The sequence below is a fragment of the Haliotis rufescens genome, unplaced genomic scaffold, assembly GCF_023055435.1.
Source record: "Haliotis rufescens isolate VD_foot unplaced genomic scaffold, xgHalRufe1.0.p SCAF_13, whole genome shotgun sequence".
NCBI classification, from domain to species: Eukaryota; Metazoa; Mollusca; class Gastropoda; order Lepetellida; family Haliotidae; genus Haliotis; species Haliotis rufescens.
In genome coordinates this window covers 21,199,014-21,218,937 of record NW_025963813.1, presented here as the reverse complement: position 1 = coordinate 21,218,937, position 19,924 = coordinate 21,199,014, and positions in this window count along the sequence as shown.

Below are 19,924 nucleotides of genomic sequence, written 5' to 3'. Positions count from 1 at the left end.
CAACGCTGTGGGCGTACGATGACATGCAATCAACCACTTCACCCAGCCAGACCACCCGATCCATTGATCGCCTCTTACGACCAGCATAGGTCGCTTGGGACCTATTCAGACCCGCCATCACTTCGGGGAAGAAATTAAACTGACATTTCAAGTAATCAATTGGAGATATGTTCTCAACAGATTACATCTACACTTACCTTTATTCTAGTAGAATTACATTACGACTTACCTCAACGCATAAGACCGAGTTATTTCCTAAATGATATTGATGAGCAACACTTAACCTATCAAAACATGTTATGTCCCTCTGCTAACTAAATACGTATAAACAACCATAAATACTAACACTTCAACTAACTTGTGAAAGTGTTATTTTACCACTCGTCATTCATTCTGAATGTCAAGTTATGTACTTATTCCTTCCTTGTGACAACTGGCCATCATTACGTGGAACTTGCAGACCACATGCGCGATGAAGCCACTGGCCATTCATCCATGTCGTTGTTTGTTTCTTACACATCAAATTTATTATTATCAATTATGTTTGCAGTTCAAGTTATTCTGCATTTCGCTGCGGCTACTGTGTTGATATCTTCAGAAATATATATTTTAAAAAGTTGGTGACATGGAACAATGGGTTTTTTCAACTTTTCTTACCGATGAATCTGCCAACGAATTTACCATATTAACATACATTTCCCATTTTTAATGTATATGTTCATCCTACTCCAGGTCATGATAAATATCTGACGATAATACATCTGTTAAAAACACACTTTAATGTTTAAGATAATGCTATCATTAAAAAGCGGAATTCGGAACCTACGATGTCATAAAATGAATAATAGATATAACGAGTATTACGCATATGTTTTACATATATTTTTGACAATTTCTACCTTGCTGAAAAAGTAGGAAATGCAGTTGATGTGAATATGTGTATTATAGAAGCCAGTGATTGAAACAAATACCTTAAATTGTCCATCAAAACAAACATAAGCTGTACTTAAAATAAAATGCATTTATTACACTGGGCCAAAACGAATACATGTGATCTACATTTTGTATCAAGCGTTGATAATGTTCGAAATTTTGGTGTATTATACCCCTTTCGTAGTGATCGCTATGCACTATTAATTTTGATAACATCGAGAAACCAATAGCTACAACCATCATATAAGATATAAAACTATTCCCCCAGCTGGTGCGGAATAATTTCAAACAAGATTAAGTGGTTTACACATTAATTGTTTCAACAATGCTAATACTGTTGCTCAAGTTGTGTATAAACATATACGCGATAAACACGTGTTTACAAATGACCTAAAAACCAGCCCTGGGTGAACAATGAACTTAAACTAATTCGGAAGCGCAATCGCCAGTGTAACATAGCTTAAAGATGCAAAACCTCCCTTTGGGCGAAATTGCGAAATATGTTAATATGAACAGGTCGCACTGCTAACAAACAAATTGTTTCTAAAATTGACGATATGATAAATAATAGTCATGGTGCCAAGATATGGTGACTGACAGTTAACATTATTTCAAAAATGGAAATGGACTGAATAATTTCACTCACAGTATTCAAATGACGAGATCCATGAAAATAGAGATTAAATAGCGTAGCTCTTAAATATTTTTTTCACTGATCAGTCAACGAATCCAACACGCGTGTCTACCATATTAATACAGGCTTTTAAAATTCACAATTTGAAATTCGTTGAAAATGGGATAAGGCGTAGCAGAAGTGGTCAGACGGAATTCCTAAATTCAAATTATCTATACTGAGCAACTTACACACATTTAACTTGTCTCTTCTTAACACCTTCGTCACACATTTTCGTGAAAGAGCATCAGTAATACCAAGTCACAAAGTGTAAGTCTTTGGAATATGTATATTCATTTATATTTGTAATTGTTTCCGAGATAAATATGTTTTGTTGTGCTAGGTGAGGCAATTATGTTTGACCTACAAAGCTTATCATGCACGCACAGAATTTACGGAATTAATGACAAATTATTAAATGTTTCGAAAGAAATTTAAATAATAGAACAGCAAAATGACGATCCTAGTCTAAAGCCTGTTATCTTCGGCATTCCACAAGGATCAGTCCTGAGTGCACTCTTTATTCGTTAGTTATATAACAATATTGTCGACAGGAGCACCATACTTTTCACAGACAACACATCTGTCTATGTCATAGTTGATGAAGCACGCATAGCAGAGAGATCCTTCAAAAATATGTGTATACAGCTGGAGATAAACTAAATCTATACATATCTCATGCACATTAAACATTAAACGTCCTAACCCAGCTCTTGACAAGAACAGTAAGTAATAGATGTACAGAGGACCTGAATACTGAGGACGTATTCACGAATACTATTGTTGCTTGAGTGAGGAAATGAATCACATAACAGTTTTAGCGTTGTTAAAGTCTGAGGGTCGTTAATAGTGAAATATGTTTGAAACTACGTGCAAGTAAGTTACTCTTCAAATTTCGTGGATAATTGTTGTTAACCCATCAACTTTCCTGTTAATTGTTGTTCTGATATGTGTTTGAAGCAGATTTTGGTCAGGTGCGTTTTGGAAATATTGACATCTTCAAACTTATCATGGTACTATTTTATTAGGATATATGACTAAAATATTGACCAGGATATGTGGCGAACGATGAGCTATATGCAGGCTCAGAACTAATTTGTGACGATTTCTGTCCTCACTTCACCCAAACGAGTATCTGGAGTACCCCCTGATCGGCGACCAATCTCGTGTAAGCCCAATTCACTTGCTCCTCGTCATGCAAGCAGTCACTACAATCGATAATCGAGTGGTTGGCTATTTCTTGCCTCCGTCAAGTGGAGCAGGTCAACAGTCAGCCATAGCTACTGCTAATTCTCTATTTGGATATGCTCAAAACCTACAGGCTGCATATCATGTACACATTTGCATGTGTATGACGTTGTTCAACCATTAAAGACACTTGCACAAATTTTAATCACTAAAATGGAAATCTTGTTAGTGTTGGCTACATGTGCAAGTTGCACCATTAATGAGTCTTGGGAATATGATAAAAGAACACCCGAAGGTGGTTGAGGACAGTCATTGATAATGGTGGTTAATAACTGTGTTTAGACACGCCTTTACACTTTAATAGTTCACCATCCTTTAAGCGTTTCAAGAGTTTATAACCAGTTCGGACCAAGAAGATACAGATGACTATGTTCTTGATGATACACCGTGTGCCTTATTCCTTAATACGTGCATCCTGTGTGTCTGTTGTTTAGCGTCAGCAGCAAAATCAATTTGGACTTTCATCTAGTAAATGTTGTAAACATAATGTACTAAATACTATGCTTTTTGAAACGTAGCGCACTCCATGCAAAGGAAACTGTAGTTTCTCATAAATGAAGTCCGATGCTCCTAACACATGTCATTGTGTCTTATAGTATGTGCCGATGCGACTAAAGTCAGGTTAATGTCTAAAGATACTTGTGGATAATATTGGCGCGTGACGTCAAATGCAACACGTGAAATTGACAAGGACGTCACTTGAAGCATGTTATTGGTGAAGTCGACAGGAAGAATCTTGCACGAGACAAATGAATCTGAGGGAGAGTGCTAGAGCCAGTAATGAAATTACAGCTGCAAGTGCTTATTTCACTTCAATGAATGACAACGTCGAGTCAATAGTCTTACTGATCACAATATTTATCAATCAGAGAAAATGATCCAGTAATGTTACAGCCTCAACTCCCGCGAAATTACAGCGTGCTGTCAAATACAACAATAAGTCTTGCAGGCATTAGTCTGGGGTTCATGGCCGTTAATAGAGTCTAAAATGATAAAACACATTTCGACAATGACAGCATTTTGGTTTTTTTAAATAGATTTGATTAAGTGCATCTGAGGCACTGTAAAAACAAACTATGTACACACGCAAGTACATGCACATTCCTTGAAATCATTGGTTATAGTATGCGGTTGAAAACAGTTTTCGGTGGAACTGATCGGATCAAAACCTTATCAAACTTGGCCTACAATGTGATAAAAAAATGTTTTAGTATGTTTTACCTAAGATCTTGAAAGAAAATACCTGACCCGAAACGTGTTTCAATACTGACAATTACTGACTGTCGCTTTGTAATGTGGTCTTTTTACACACAGACATGTTTTGGGCCACAACATCTGAAGTCATGAGTAGGCACACTTTCGTGGAGTTTTCGTAAAACAATGTTTTGTATTGGGAATGTTCAGTTAGAGTGATCTGATTGCACAATCTCTGCAATTAACGAGTCTTGACATTGCTACGAGTTATGGTGAAGCAAAGGGGTACATCTCAAAACTACTCGCGCAATTAAAATGGATACAACAATCTTACTGCAGTTAGGAAGAGTTTATTAATACTACACTAAGAATAATTCATTACCCACAATACAGGCTTACATAATAATAACAAAGGGCATCCTAGCAATAATGTCGGCAAACCAATATGGCGTTATAAAAAAACAAAGTCATAGTCGCCAGGGGTGTGATTCTCCAAGTCTGCATCAGATATCGTTGTTCACAGTGGTACATAGTTGAAGGCGCACCAACATGATCTCAGTTTTTGTCAGCCCCGACATGGGTTATTTACCCCACACTGTAACATCATAGATACATCTGGAGGAGGCAACAAATGGGTCTGTTTCACCACCAAATTACAAACACCACTGCCCTTCTACAACAATCACAAGTGGGTTTATTTTAAATGCTTTGCCGATGAGTTACCTACTTTCACTGAAACACAAAAGCTACTCGCTTGAATCAGTCAGATCACAAGCTGTACATTCAGTTACGTAACAAGCAATTCACTCAGCTGAAAGCCCCTTACCTTAAGTCAAGTCTAATTGCACCTAATATTCTGATCAATAGATAATAGTATACACCCCATATTCAAACATACATTTTCACACATAACAACATCATTCCAATACTAGTATTCTAAATAGGTTTCATTTCGTCACTCTGAATCTGTTGCATTAAATCATTGACCAAATGCATGAATCAGCCTAGCCCTCAACCAAGATACTCGATCTGAATGTGCCAGTACATCGTTAATGGCTCTAGTTCGACTACATTCGTGGAACAATTGTACATCTATGTTTAATAAAGATGGCTCTACTCCATGTGTAGTGTACGAGGGCTGGTCAAAAAGTTCTAAGCCTAACAAACAAAACCAATAATTGTGAAAGTGTTTTTAATTGTATTTTTTTCAACATAATCTCCCTGTTTTCAACACACTTCTCATATCGGTAGTGAAGCTTTTCGATTCAAGTCAGGAAGAAGTTTTCTGAAACCAGCGTTTTCCCGGAGGTATTCTTTCAGTTTAGAAAACAGGGGGAAATCACTTGGTGCCAGGTCTGGCGAGTATGAAGGACGAGGAAGCTCTTCGAACTCACATTGTCAGACAGCAGCCTTTGCAAGCCGAGGGGTGTAAGAAGAAGCATCGTCATGAACAAGTAGAGCCCTAGCAGTCAGTATTCCTCGCCGATTTCCTTTGACAGAAATTCTTAGGCGATGAAACAAATTAGCATAATAGACACCGGTAATCGTCTTTTGACTTTCTAAGTAATCAACAAGAGGATCACACTCTTTGAATCCAAGTATACAGTGGCCTAAACCTTTTTCACTGATCTTGAAGACTTGAATTTCATTGGTGCCTGAGAAGTGAAATGGTGCCATTCCATGGATTGACGTTTTTACTCGGGATCATAGTGGTAGACCCATGTTTCATCACCTGTTACTAATCTCTTTTGGAATTTGACGAAGTCCTCCCCAATTAGCTCTACATTGTCTATGGCAATGTCAGTTCTTTTTTCCTTTAGATCAGGATTTATTAACTGTGGCACCCATGCACATATCTTGTTCATCTGTAAATGCTCAGGAATAATAGTTTCAGTGGATTCATGTCTTAGATCTGTGTCTTCCTCAAGTTCAGCAATGGTAATACGTCTATAAGACAATATACGTTTTTCTATCTCCTTCATTGAATCTCCATTGCTATAAGTTGAGGGACGTCCAGACTTATGGTCATCATCAAGGCTTGTTTCCCCAGCCTTAAACATTGCTGCCCTACGTTTAACTGTGGAATAACTAGGGCACCTATCCCCGTACACTTGTGACATACGGTCATGATTTTTTTGGGGAGCACTTTTCTCTAAAGTCAAAACCTTGATTACTGCTCGGTACTCGTTTTTTTTCCATTTCTGTGTCCATTTGGACCCCTATCATCTTCATCTTGCTGTCACTAATATACAAAGGGTCTCAACAAACCAAATACACATGCAATGAAGTACTCAAACATTGTACAACATTGACAAGTTCACTTTGTTATGGCCCATAGTTGCAAGTTAGTCAGGGTTATAATTTTTTGACCAGCTATCGTAACGTTTGAACTATTATATTTAAAGCACAAGAATGCTCAGGGAAAACACTTTACTTTATAACATTACACATGGAGGTGGAGCAAACTGCATTACGTTTCTAAGATGGTGAATGTAAGAGTACCGTGTGATGTTGTGGTGGTGTGTTTAAAATCAAATCTGTAATAACCAGCTCCATAAATTAAAAATCCTCGAACAGTGTTAACTGACGATCTGTTCTACCTTATTGCCTGCACAATTATGTTAATTGTCGAAACACGTTTGTAAGAAGTATAAAACATGAAAACGTGTAATCAGGGTTTAAATCAGTCACATTTTATTATCCGTACAATGTGTGATTATCCAAAATCCCACGCAGCAATAATAATGATGTATATTTTATGTCAATTTGATTCAGTTTAATGACGGTTAACCCAGGTAAACATAATTTAATGTTGCTGGTTATTGTGATTGTTGGTGTTTTCCGTCGTAACGCTGAAACTAATGTCTCCACCACTAAGAGTGGCAGACTGCGGAAACTGAAAGCAGCAAGTGGAGCGCTTACCGAGTTGCTTGCACTATAGAATACTGTAACTTGACGGGAAATGACGTCACCTTGGGACGAACGTGGCGCCGAAAGAGCAATAGCGTTCGCGTTCTTTGACTAACTACATGCCCTATGATGCGCAGCAAAATTGTGATTATTTAAAGTGTCAATGATTCCTCATCCCTGTGGCTGCTGTGGCAACGACACAGTGGTTTATGTATGTTTGTGTATGTTAGTGGTAATCCCACAGCGTGGAAGTTGGTTTACATCATCTTTGTCCCGTTTGCTCCCATGCATCAACAATACGATTCCGGATTCGAAAGGGATGCGGAAAGAAGAATCATCAGTTTGTTTTATTCCATTTAACAAGGTTAATTTTACACCTCTATCGCGGCAATTGTCACCATTATTATTTTACACATCCATGGCAGATTTTCCTTCTCACGGTTGTCAACGTCATGATGAGTTTTATCAGGCTCATTGAACGAAACTATTTCACAGATCGATGATTGATGTGGATGCGCCATCTTGATTGACAGAAGTGACAGAACAATGTTACCATCGACACGTTAGATCACGGGGATGGGGGTGGACGGTGGTGCTTGTTTGAATATCGCCATGACGTCAGTCCATTATGACTTAACTCAAAAAGTGTACTGTCGACGCCTCTGATCTGTTAACGAAGCATCTTATAATCAGACATAAGTAAAGAACACTCCGCCTAGTTCTTAGTTAATAAAGTGTACATCTCGTAGCAGTCTTGGTGAATAGAAAAAGAATAACCTTCCATGAATGACATAAGCGATGTCATACTTATCCGATCAACACGTTGGTTTACAGTGTGTAGTACATATTTACAGTGTTCGTTGCACATGATAGAGCAATGATGCCGCTACATTTTAATATGTTGGTGTGGTGGTTTTACTAAAAGTAAAAACAAACAGTGCAAAATAACAAAACAAGCAGAGCCATATCCATATCACCTCCCGTTTATTTATGTCTGAAGTATTAACTAAAGGGGCTGTTATGAACCGATGGTGAGAGGTAGATGATGCACGTCATGGGGCTGTACTGTACCCATGTTGAGAGAAACTTGATGTACGATCGAAGTTTTCATCGCACGGGTTTTGTGTGAAAATGTTTAATTTCAAAATGGTGTTCAGTAGGGACAAGGTTACCTCTCCTTTAATCAATCTGAATCAAGCATTCTTCAATGCCATGGTAGAGTTCAGAATGACTTGAGTTAAAATGGAAATTACATGTGATAATGTGAATTTTCCTGATTGAATGCGCAGGATTGTAAAGATATTCATAAAGGTGAGCAAGGAATTAGTATTTTCCTTCAATAACTTGAGGCATCACTATATATATTATTTTTGAAAATAAGTCACTTTTAATTACTCGAAACGATTTTGGAAGTTGTATATTCTGCAATAAAGAAAGACACAAGTGATTATAGATGTATATTTTTTATATCATATAAATAATCAACATATGGTAATCGATTGTTCAAAATTGTCATCAATATCATATCATGTTCGATTGGGTTTAAATCTAGAGACCTCGAGGATCATGTTAGGACCTGGATCTTGTGAAAACTGAAAAAAAGATTGTCAGTCTTGCCGTGTGAGGTCGGGCGTTGTCCTGTTAGAAAATCACGTGCACTTGTTGCATAATAGGAAAGACGTGTGTCCGAAGAATCTCATACGTGTAACGCTGTGCCGTTAAATTCCCCAGAACCTGCACCTGATCTGTTCTATTAGTGTAGGACATGGTTGTCCACATCATCACACTACCACCACCACATCTCTCCACTTCCTGTATGCAGTTTCGTGCATAACGTTCCCCGCGACGGCTGCAAACATGACGTCTACCATCCGCACGGCGAAACATAAATCATGACTCGTCAAAATGACACCTCGAACTTGTCCTCTAGCGTAAACGGTTCCTCACTGTCTGGGATGATATCCTACGCAATCCTGGTGTTGCCGTATGTCCGTCGTGGTTCTTTCACGTAAGTGACGTAGCCGTATGAATGTGTCCTGTGCTCTCGTTGTGATGCGTGATTGACCTGATCTGGGAAGGTCACGTGTTGTCTTGAAATAGTACGCGGTGCTACGTGGAAGAAATATGACTCCAGCTGCTTGTCATGTTGGTGTGTTTCGGCGCCAGGCTCTCACGTGGTTGTGTTTTTTGCGATTTTTCCATTTTATATGCAACATGACACAGTTTAAACAAAAAACTTTAAAAAATCATAATCTCACATTTATGTTTCGTCGTGACCCCCTGACTTTTGTGGTCAAATGTCATCGTGTTCCACAACTCCGATTTTGGAAGACGGTTTACATGTTATAAAGGTTTGGCTGTTAATCAGTTGAAATCATTTACTGCTGCAATGTGTGGTGGCTTGGGTTTGTATTTGGATAGACTTACTGGACTATACAGCCAGTGCTTTCTTAGTGTTAGAAGAACTGTATTTACTGTTTGCTCACTATCACTGTAATTGTAGTTACTGTGTACAATAACTTGACAAATCACAATAAAGACTATCAAAACCAGATTTTCTGTCTCGTACTTGCTTACAATATGGTGTGCTGGAACAAATACATTAACTTATTTTTAAACATATAGACCAATGGCAGCATCACTGAGTTCCACTTGGGGTTGAGAAAGAACAAGATGGTATTTGTTTCCTTTTTAAGTAGTTGGCCCTTTTGTCTTTTTAAACTTGTACGCCATCTAGGCTTTACGTAAAAAATCAATTCCATCTAAAATGATAACACAGCATGTGCAGAACATGGCAAAAGGTTAAGTTTACTTTCATTTCGAAAACCTGAGCCATTAATTATGATGTCATTTTTAAGAAAACATGTATCATTGACACAATGATTTTATAGACTAAACCAGGAACGTTACGTGAGTTGCATCATACGAAGTGCCATGGAGGCCAAGGATCGCTGCTTATCCCACACTCTGATTATGAAACATCTTGGTTGTCGATCTTGAAAATCAAACTTAAAGCTAGAAGAAGGGTATAACTAATAATGATTTTCCTGATCAGGCGTATAGAATGAATGAGTGAATGAGTTGTGTTTAACGCCGCTTTTAGCAGTATTCCAGTTATATCACGGCGTGTCAGCTTAATGTGGGAGGAAAGCCCTAAGTGATGCAGGTCGCAGACGTTTAAGGAGAAACCCACGAGCACGGGTAACGTATAGAATGAGAATTATTTTACTGATGCAAGGTTTCTTTGTATTTGTCGTATCCAATTTTTTACATGATCACTTGTGTTCTGCAATGCACAAGAATGATGCATGCCTACGTTTTGATTTTGCATCCTCCACAATTTGAATTTCACTTTCGATCGGGTTTACCGTTTTAAGGTCAGTGCCAGCAGCTGTAACGGAACTAGTGGTCGAGAGAGAATCAGATTCAGTTAGTAAACCCATGGTTGAGACATTTTTTAAGCCAGCTAATTATCAATCACTCGATATAGGATGTTTGATTATTTTCTGTTTCCGTTAAGGTTCCAAATCTTAGATCTGTATCCTCAGAATCAGCTGATCTAAAAAATAAGTTCATCTTTTCAACGTTTCTATATTTTCGATTTACACTCCGTAGCTACACTAATTGGCTTAGTTAACCGGTTTAAAAACTATTTCTTAAATCAACATTGGAAATATAGATTTTTGTACAGAAGACATAAAAACGTACTTTAAAATCAAACTATTTCCAGATCTTGGCACTTTGCAGGGCGAATAAAAGTTTTTAGTTTATTTGATCGGCAGTCGTATATGAATTACACACTCAGCCATATGCAGTTGTCATATTAATAATGTTGACAACACAGCCTTTGATCTTTTCTTTTAAAAATGGAGGGAATACTGACAGCTGCGTTCTCTGGCTCCGAATCCAGTACATCGAGGAACGCATCAAGTTTATTCCTCACTTTCTAATTTAGTAATAAATACTGATGATTGCAATTGTGGGTTACGAAATGCAGAAGGTTTTTAGACTATTTGGAGGACGATCTACAACATATGGACAGCAAGGCCAGTGAAAAGAGATGAATGTTTCGTAATGTTGGGCAGCGTATCTTTGTGGACGTTGTGACCTTATCTTGCAATGTTCATATAATGATCTTCAAGGGATGTCATTTTATCTGTCAGTACACAGCTTATATTTTGGATGTTCTACATGCGCCTAGTAAAGGTGTATCAAATGCAAATGTTTGGTCATCAACAGTTTTCTCACAGGCGCTTATCAATAATATGAATAATGTCCCTGCATTCTCATCAGCAACCGACTCAAAACATAATACTCAAAAAATTATATGTCGTCCCAAACATATGGATGATTCGACGACCCTACAGTCAACTCTAAGCCGAATTCCAACGATATACACATAGATCTCGAACGACAATTCGTCAGTTTGGTACATCATCACTCTCCCGTGATCACGTTCGATTTTGGGTTAACCGTGTCATATTTAGCAAAAGGGAGGTATTTTAGCGTCAGGTTTAACACCTCATTTTATCCCCGTTTAGTTAAGATGTGGCAGTGGGAAAACATGATTTCCACTGTCAAAAACGTGACCACGTAAGCATGGGGCCTCATGATCTGTAATGCACGTGCATGACTTGTGGTGGCAATGTACTCGCTGTGTTGTCAAATATACACTTTCATGCGGAACATATTTCACATGAAGATTCACACCTTACTGTTGTTGTTGAATTGGATATAAGCCTTTCTCAGATTTAGATTTATCAACATAATTCCATTAAACGAGAAAACTTTTTAAAACAGTATTCTCTTGTGCAAGGGCAATCAGGTCAGGTATCTTCGAAAAGGCCTAAACGGTAGTAAAAAAACGTACGAAATATTAGTCTAGTTCAATATGAATTACATATATTCCAGACTGGTTCAAAGTAGTGGCAAAATGGTAGCAAAATCCATCAAAAAGAAGTGATCAAATATCTTCCATCAACATATCGTTAATTTCATCTCAACCTGTTGCATATTTTCACTGCTTGGACTCAATGAGCCCATTCTTTGGAAATCAAGATGGCATCTAAAGTCTAAGTCCTGAACTAATTTATTTCTCAACACATTTTATTACATTATTTGATTTTAGTTATTTTGAAGTTGAACTTGTGGAACAAAGTTGGTTTGAAATAATTCATCAACAGTTCACATATACATATTCCATGTTTTATTGATATGTCCAGTATATGAAGATATAAGAATCAAGTACCTGCCTAACTATTATTATACGTATCCATCACAAAGAAAATTTGTACAGTTAATGAACAGCAAAAATAGCCACATTCTTCCCAGACTTGCAGTTTTTCTTTATAAGATATTTGAAAGAAGGATGATACATTGAATATTAATAAAACTGTGTACATCTATTCAGCTACAATCTAATTAGTGAATTCATAAATATGTACCAAGAGGATCATATATGTTTTGCCCTGTTTTCATTTAACAGCATGATAAAACATTTCGGGGGGACATCTTTCCATAACGTTTTCAGTACACGAGACGACAACAGCGTCTCTTCAAGGGAATCGTTATTTGGGCTTGTTGAAGTTTAGCGAATGTTCTGGCTTTAATCGAGATTACGAAGGCAATTGTATTGCTGCGGAATGCGAACTAGTTTCGAGGGAACATGGTGGTACAGTGTGTGAACTTTGTAGAATGCCGAGAGAATTCAAGATTAAGGTGGGAGATGTGTGTATAGAACATGAATTTGGCATATGGAACTTCTGTGAAGTACTGATGTATTAGTAACATTACTGTATTGTTTTTGTGTGATTTGGTCTCATCGTGATTCTTTTCACAGGTGTAAATCAAAGATGGTTACTTTCCGAAATCGTAATATACAGTCACATAATGGTATTCAACAAAGAATGTCTAAAGGGAATTAGAAATAATCCAAAATGTGAAAACGATATTGGCGCCTTTTAACATACGAAGATCCGGATGAGGTACAAAATATGCCATTGATGACTAAACAATGACTTCAAATAGTCGTCGTACCAATGCATGTACAATAGTAAGTGGTAATATGTATTAGACTCTCACACAGCTATTATAGCAACTGTTGGTATTTAAAAGACCATATCTGACTACAACGCCTCTTTGTTTGTGGCCCAAATGAAAAAGGTCCAGTTTTTATCAGTTCTTATTGTCATACTTATGACACTGTATACACAATCGCATTATTGACATCTCACAAACAACAATAGAATGCATATGAAGAAGCTATCCTCTTCTCTGAAACCGATATCAGCGTTTGTTATATTCAGTTTCAGTCAAAAGATGCTAACAATAGCTGATAGGCTCGTATAATTTTGCAACTGGGATCAAGTGTTTTGCAATATTGTGTTAAGAATAATCAATAAAATTATGTATCTTGCGATTACACGAATGGTACACACATTATGATTTAATGAAAACTTCTCGAAAACCCGGAGAAAAACTGAAGTGTAATATTTTATTTGCAAACTCAAAGATTTAAATGAACTTTACAGCAAGACATAGAAAGCGCCAAATGCGTCCGCAAGAAAATGAAATCTTCAAGCTGATAGATTCTGCACCTGACATGCATGGATTGATACACGTGAAAGTACCAAGTCAGCCAGGAAAATACTCACATCCCGGGGGAACAGAGGAATGTAATGCGTTTGCACTGAATGCCAGGGGGGATACACTTTCGGCAAAGTATTTTCACAGACGAGCGATCTATTGCATGTAAAGAACGTCAACACAAATCATACAGAGTGATATGACACAGCTACGCTTTGAACGAACTTCAGACAGAACGTTTGCAAATGTAACACAAATAGACAACACAACGGACACAGATGATGATCGTTGACAAAGTAGAAACTGTTGAACATCAAAGTACTGCAAAAACGTACGAATTTTGATTGGCCCCGCTGAAACATTGCTGGGTCGTTCCACAGAAATTGGCAAAATGGTGTCACACATTAAAACATGATATTCTCATAATGTCATGGTTACTTACGGTACCTCAGCTTCCTGCACGATACCTCAGCAGGATTTAAGTCATCACTTTACCTTACGGGTCGTTGTGCACAGTACTAGCCAATATTAAGAAAGGCTCAGCAATTAGTTACATCGATTATGATAGGAATACGGGGGAATTATTTCATGGTACTTTAACCTCTCGGACAGAGAGAGCATTCAATAATGTCACTTTTGAGATAAGGTGATTTATTATTAAGGTATATTTTAGCTGCAGTGATACGTGGTTGAATTATGATTCCAAGTGGTGGAATCAGGTTTGTCAAATTTCGAAACAGGTTTTCATTTAGAGGGTTGAAGACACAATTGTATGCTGGGTTTGACTGACTTGAATGCAATTTAGTGATGTATTGCAGTGATAGTTTAATGCGGCGTTGTTTGAAAGCAGGTTCATCAGCTTCCACACACAATCTGTCCAAAGGAAGGAGAGGTCCTTTGGCCTTTGTGGTGTATGGTTTCTTATTTTTCTAAGACAATAGAACAACAATCTGGTTTAGAACGTATTAATGACCTGTACAAGTGAAGGAGAGTTGTCTGATCCGCTCCCAACACGGAATTTGAAACGACTTTTAACAAGTCGAGAAGCTTCAGACACTTTACCTTCAGACATTTGATGTGTCGTAAGAATGCGAAATAACGGTCAAATATGAGGCCCAGGAATTGGCCTCCTCTCCAACTTGTTATAGAAGTATCTTCTTTAATTATATGTAAAAGCAATTACTTTTGAATTTAGAAAACTTAAAGCCATTTTCGTTGGCTCATGCGAGACATAGTTGTAACGGTCTTTCTAATGTATGCACATTACCACGATGTCATCCACAAACAGTGAACCATCAACCAGTTCAAAACTTCATTGAGACTATAAATTGTGATGCTAAACTGTGTTGCAGATTTGATGCTGCCTTGAGGGACGCCCTGATCTTGATCGAAATGATCATACAGGATAGATCCCATTCGTGCTTGAAATTGTCTGTTGTTTTAAAACTGAGACATGAAGCTAGGTAATCTGCACCTCAATTCACATTGATGCAAATCTTTATAAATACCATGTTTCCACGTTGTACCATATGCCTTCTGTAGGTCGAAAAGATTGATACAGTATGCTGTTTGTTGACAATGGAATTTTTAAATGATTCCAAACGTACCAAGTGGTCAAAGGCCCTGTTCTTGTTTTCGGAAACCGCACTGGATGTTACTTAAGAGATTATGGGTCTCCAAATCGGGATGATCCCTGCCAGGTATAGGAATGATAATTTGCCATGTCATCAAATATATTAAGTAGCGTTTCCAAACATAAATCGGGCAAGTGTTTCAGGAGCTGATAATGGATGTTGTCAACTCCTGCTGCAGTGTCATGACCTTGCCCAAGGGCAATATAAAATTCATTTCGTGAATATGTTTCTTTGCAGTCCTCGCCTTTATCAGAGTTAAAATTAACCTGTTTCTTTTTCTTTTCTCTGAAACTGTGGGTTTTATTTAGATGATGAGGAATGGTTTGCTGAAGTTTCATCAAGTTTGCTGACAATTTTAGATTTTGTTGTTGAAAGTGTATTCCACCCTTTGAGATGGTGAACTGCAGATCCATTGCCCTTAATGTATTGAATCATTGATTGATATTTGATACATAGGTTCTACAGAATTGACGTATATTTTGTTTAAAACTACCTCTAGCCCTGGCGCTTCTGATTTTAACGCTATTCATGTTGTGCACGGTAGAATGTCGCCGGAAATATTTTTCAGCTTTCTTCCTATTTGTTTTTGCTTGTTTACGACCGTTATCAAGCTATGGTTTACGTATATGGGGATTTGCGGAGGACGTAGAAATGTGATCGTCTCCAAAAGCATTAAAGCGATCTTAAAATAGTTGTTTTGGATCAGGAACATTCCTGAAATTGTTAGGTTTTAGGTGTTCAGTACATAGTGTTTAGAATATAGACCAATTGGCCTTTGTAAAGTTTCACTTTGTTGAAGGTGGTTCCTCAATGGGATTGATAGTTGCAAGTGTTGTTTGTATATGGCCACGTCCACATAGGTCTTCATGGACTGACCTTTCAAATTCGTTTGAAATATTTGAATCCGAAATTGAACGATCAAGGGCATAGTGTGTGCCAGTGGAAGGATGCAGTTAAGTATCAGATCCAACATTCTAGATGCATAAATCATTGTTTGAGATAACATCTTCAAGGACTTTTCCCTTATTATTTGTATCATTATGAGATTATGATTATGCAGGGCTTCGCGAGCTGATTAAACAAAATCTAACGATGGGATCGACTGACAGTTGAGGAAGTTGGAAGATACAGTGAACATAATGTAAACACTATGTTCAGATTAACACGGACAGCAACAGTTTTAAGATTAGTGTTAAGTAGAACAGGGACATGATTTATGCTCTGCCTCACCAGGATAGAAGAACCTCCTGTAGCTTTAACACCAGGAGGGAGAACACGAGTGGTAAGAGTTGTAGTCGCGGATGTCAAATTTATCTGTGCTTTTTCGTTTTCGTGGAGACAAAAAGACGACGACGGTTCACAATCTTGATTCAATAGCTGTATTTCATCAAAATAAATTCTTCTTAAGGCCTATGCAACTTTATTGCATACTATTTTGTGGATTCATGGTGGTGCTTCGACAGTAGACATATCACGTGAAAGTGAGGAAGACTTTGTATTACACTTATTAGTGTCATGAATTTGGCATATAGAACTTCTGTGAAGTACTGATGTATTAGTAACATTACTGTATTGTTTTTGTGTGATTTGGTCTCATCGTGATTCTTTTCACAGGTGTAAATCAAAGATGGTTACTTTCCGAAATCGTAATATACAGTCACATAATGGTATTCAACAAAGAATGTCTAAAGGGAATTAGAAATAATCCAAAATGTGAAAACGATATTGGCGCCTTTTAACATACGAAGATCCGGATGAGGTACAAAATATGCCATTGATGACTAAACAATGACTTCAAATAGTCGTCGTACCAATGCATGTACAATAGTAAGTGGTAATATGTATTAGACTCTCACACAGCTATTATAGCAACTGTTGGTATTTAAAAGACCATATCTGACTACAACGCCTCTTTGTTTGTGGCCCAAATGAAAAAGGTCCAGTTTTTATCAGTTCTTATTGTCATACTTATGACACTGTATACACAATCGCATTATTGACATCTCACAAACAACAATAGAATGCATATGAAGAAGCTATCCTCTTCTCTGAAACCGATATCAGCGTTTGTTATATTCAGTTTCAGTCAAAAGATGCTAACAATAGCTGATAGGCTCGTATAATTTTGCAACTGGGATCAAGTGTTTTGCAATATTGTGTTAAGAATAATCAATAAAATTATGTATCTTGCGATTACACGAATGGTACACACATTATGATTTAATGAAAACTTCTCGAAAACCCGGAGAAAAACTGAAGTGTAATATTTTATTTGCAAACTCAAAGATTTAAATGAACTTTACAGCAAGACATAGAAAGCGCCAAATGCGTCCGCAAGAAAATGAAATCTTCAAGCTGATAGATTCTGCACCTGACATGCATGGATTGATACACGTGAAAGTACCAAGTCAGCCAGGAAAATACTCACATCCCGGGGGAACAGAGGAATGTAATGCGTTTGCACTGAATGCCAGGGGGGATACACTTTCGGCAAAGTATTTTCACAGACGAGCGATCTATTGCATGTAAAGAACGTCAACACAAATCATACAGAGTGATATGACACAGCTACGCTTTGAACGAACTTCAGACAGAACGTTTGCAAATGTAACACAAATAGACAACACAACGGACACAGATGATGATCGTTGACAAAGTAGAAACTGTTGAACATCAAAGTACTGCAAAAACGTACGAATTTTGATTGGCCCCGCTGAAACATTGCTGGGTCGTTCCACAGAAATTGGCAAAATGGTGTCACACATTAAAACATGATATTCTCATAATGTCATGGTTACTTACGGTACCTCAGCTTCCTGCACGATACCTCAGCAGGATTTAAGTCATCACTTTACCTTACGGGTCGTTGTGCACAGTACTAGCCAATATTAAGAAAGGCTCAGCAATTAGTTACATCGATTATGATAGGAATACGGGGGAATTATTTCATGGTACTTTAACCTCTCGGACAGAGAGAGCATTCAATAATGTCACTTTTGAGATAAGGTGATTTATTATTAAGGTATATTTTAGCTGCAGTGATACGTGGTTGAATTATGATTCCAAGTGGTGGAATCAGGTTTGTCAAATTTCGAAACAGGTTTTCATTAAGAGGGTTGAAGACACAATTGTATGCTGGGTTTGACTGACTTGAATGCAATTTAGTGATGTATTGCAGTGATAGTTTAATGCGGCGTTGTTTGAAAGCAGGTTCATCAGCTTCCACACACAATCTGTCCAAAGGAAGGAGAGGTCCTTTGGCCTTTGTGGTGTATGGTTTCTTATTTTTCTAAGACAATAGAACAACAATCTGGTTTAGAACGTATTAATGACCTGTACAAGTGAAGGAGAGTTGTCTGATCCGCTCCCAACACGGAATTTGAAACGACTTTTAACAAGTCGAGAAGCTTCAGACACTTTACCTTCAGACATTTGATGTGTCGTAAGAATGCGAAATAACGGTCAAATATGAGGCCCAGGAATTGGCCTCCTCTCCAACTTGTTATAGAAGTATCTTCTTTAATTATATGTAAAAGCAATTACTTTTGAATTTAGAAAACTTAAAGCCATTTTCGTTGGCTCATGCGAGACATAGTTGTAACGGTCTTTCTAATGTATGCACATTACCACGATGTCATCCACAAACAGTGAACCATCAACCAGTTCAAAACTTCATTGAGACTATAAATTGTGATGCTAAACTGTGTTGCAGATTTGATGCTGCCTTGAGGGACGCCCTGATCTTGATCGAAATGATCATACAGGATAGATCCCATTCGTGCTTGAAATTGTCTGTTGTTTTAAAACTGAGACATGAAGCTAGGTAATCTGCACCTCAATTCACATTGATGCAAATCTTTATAAATACCATGTTTCCACGTTGTACCATATGCCTTCTGTAGGTCGAAAAGATTGATACAGTATGCTGTTTGTTGACAATGGAATTTTTAAATGATTCCAAACGTACCAAGTGGTCAAAGGCCCTGTTCTTGTTTTCGGAAACCGCACTGGATGTTACTTAAGAGATTATGGGTCTCCAAATCGGGATGATCCCTGCCAGGTATAGGAATGATAATTTGCCATGTCATCAAATATATTAAGTAGCGTTTCCAAACATAAATCGGGCAAGTGTTTCAGGAGCTGATAATGGATGTTGTCAACTCCTGCTGCAGTGTCATGACCTTGCCCAAGGGCAATATAAAATTCATTTCGTGAATATGTTTCTTTGCAGTCCTCGCCTTTATCAGAGTTAAAATTAACCTGTTTCTTTTTCTTTTCTCTGAAACTGTGGGTTTTATTTAGATGATGAGGAATGGTTTGCTGAAGTTTCATCAAGTTTGCTGACAATTTTAGATTTTGTTGTTGAAAGTGTATTCCACCCTTTGAGATGGTGAACTGCAGATCCATTGCCCTTAATGTATTGAATCATTGATTGATATTTGATACATAGGTTCTACAGAATTGACGTATATTTTGTTTAAAACTACCTCTAGCCCTGGCGCTTCTGATTTTAACGCTATTCATGTTGTGCACGGTAGAATGTCGCCGGAAATATTTTTCAGCTTTCTTCCTATTTGTTTTTGCTTGTTTACGACCGTTATCAAGCTATGGTTTACGTATATGGGGATTTGCGGAGGACGTAGAAATGTGATCGTCTCCAAAAGCATTAAAGCGATCTTAAAATAGTTGTTTTGGATCAGGAACATTCCTGAAATTGTTAGGTTTTAGGTGTTCAGTACATAGTGTT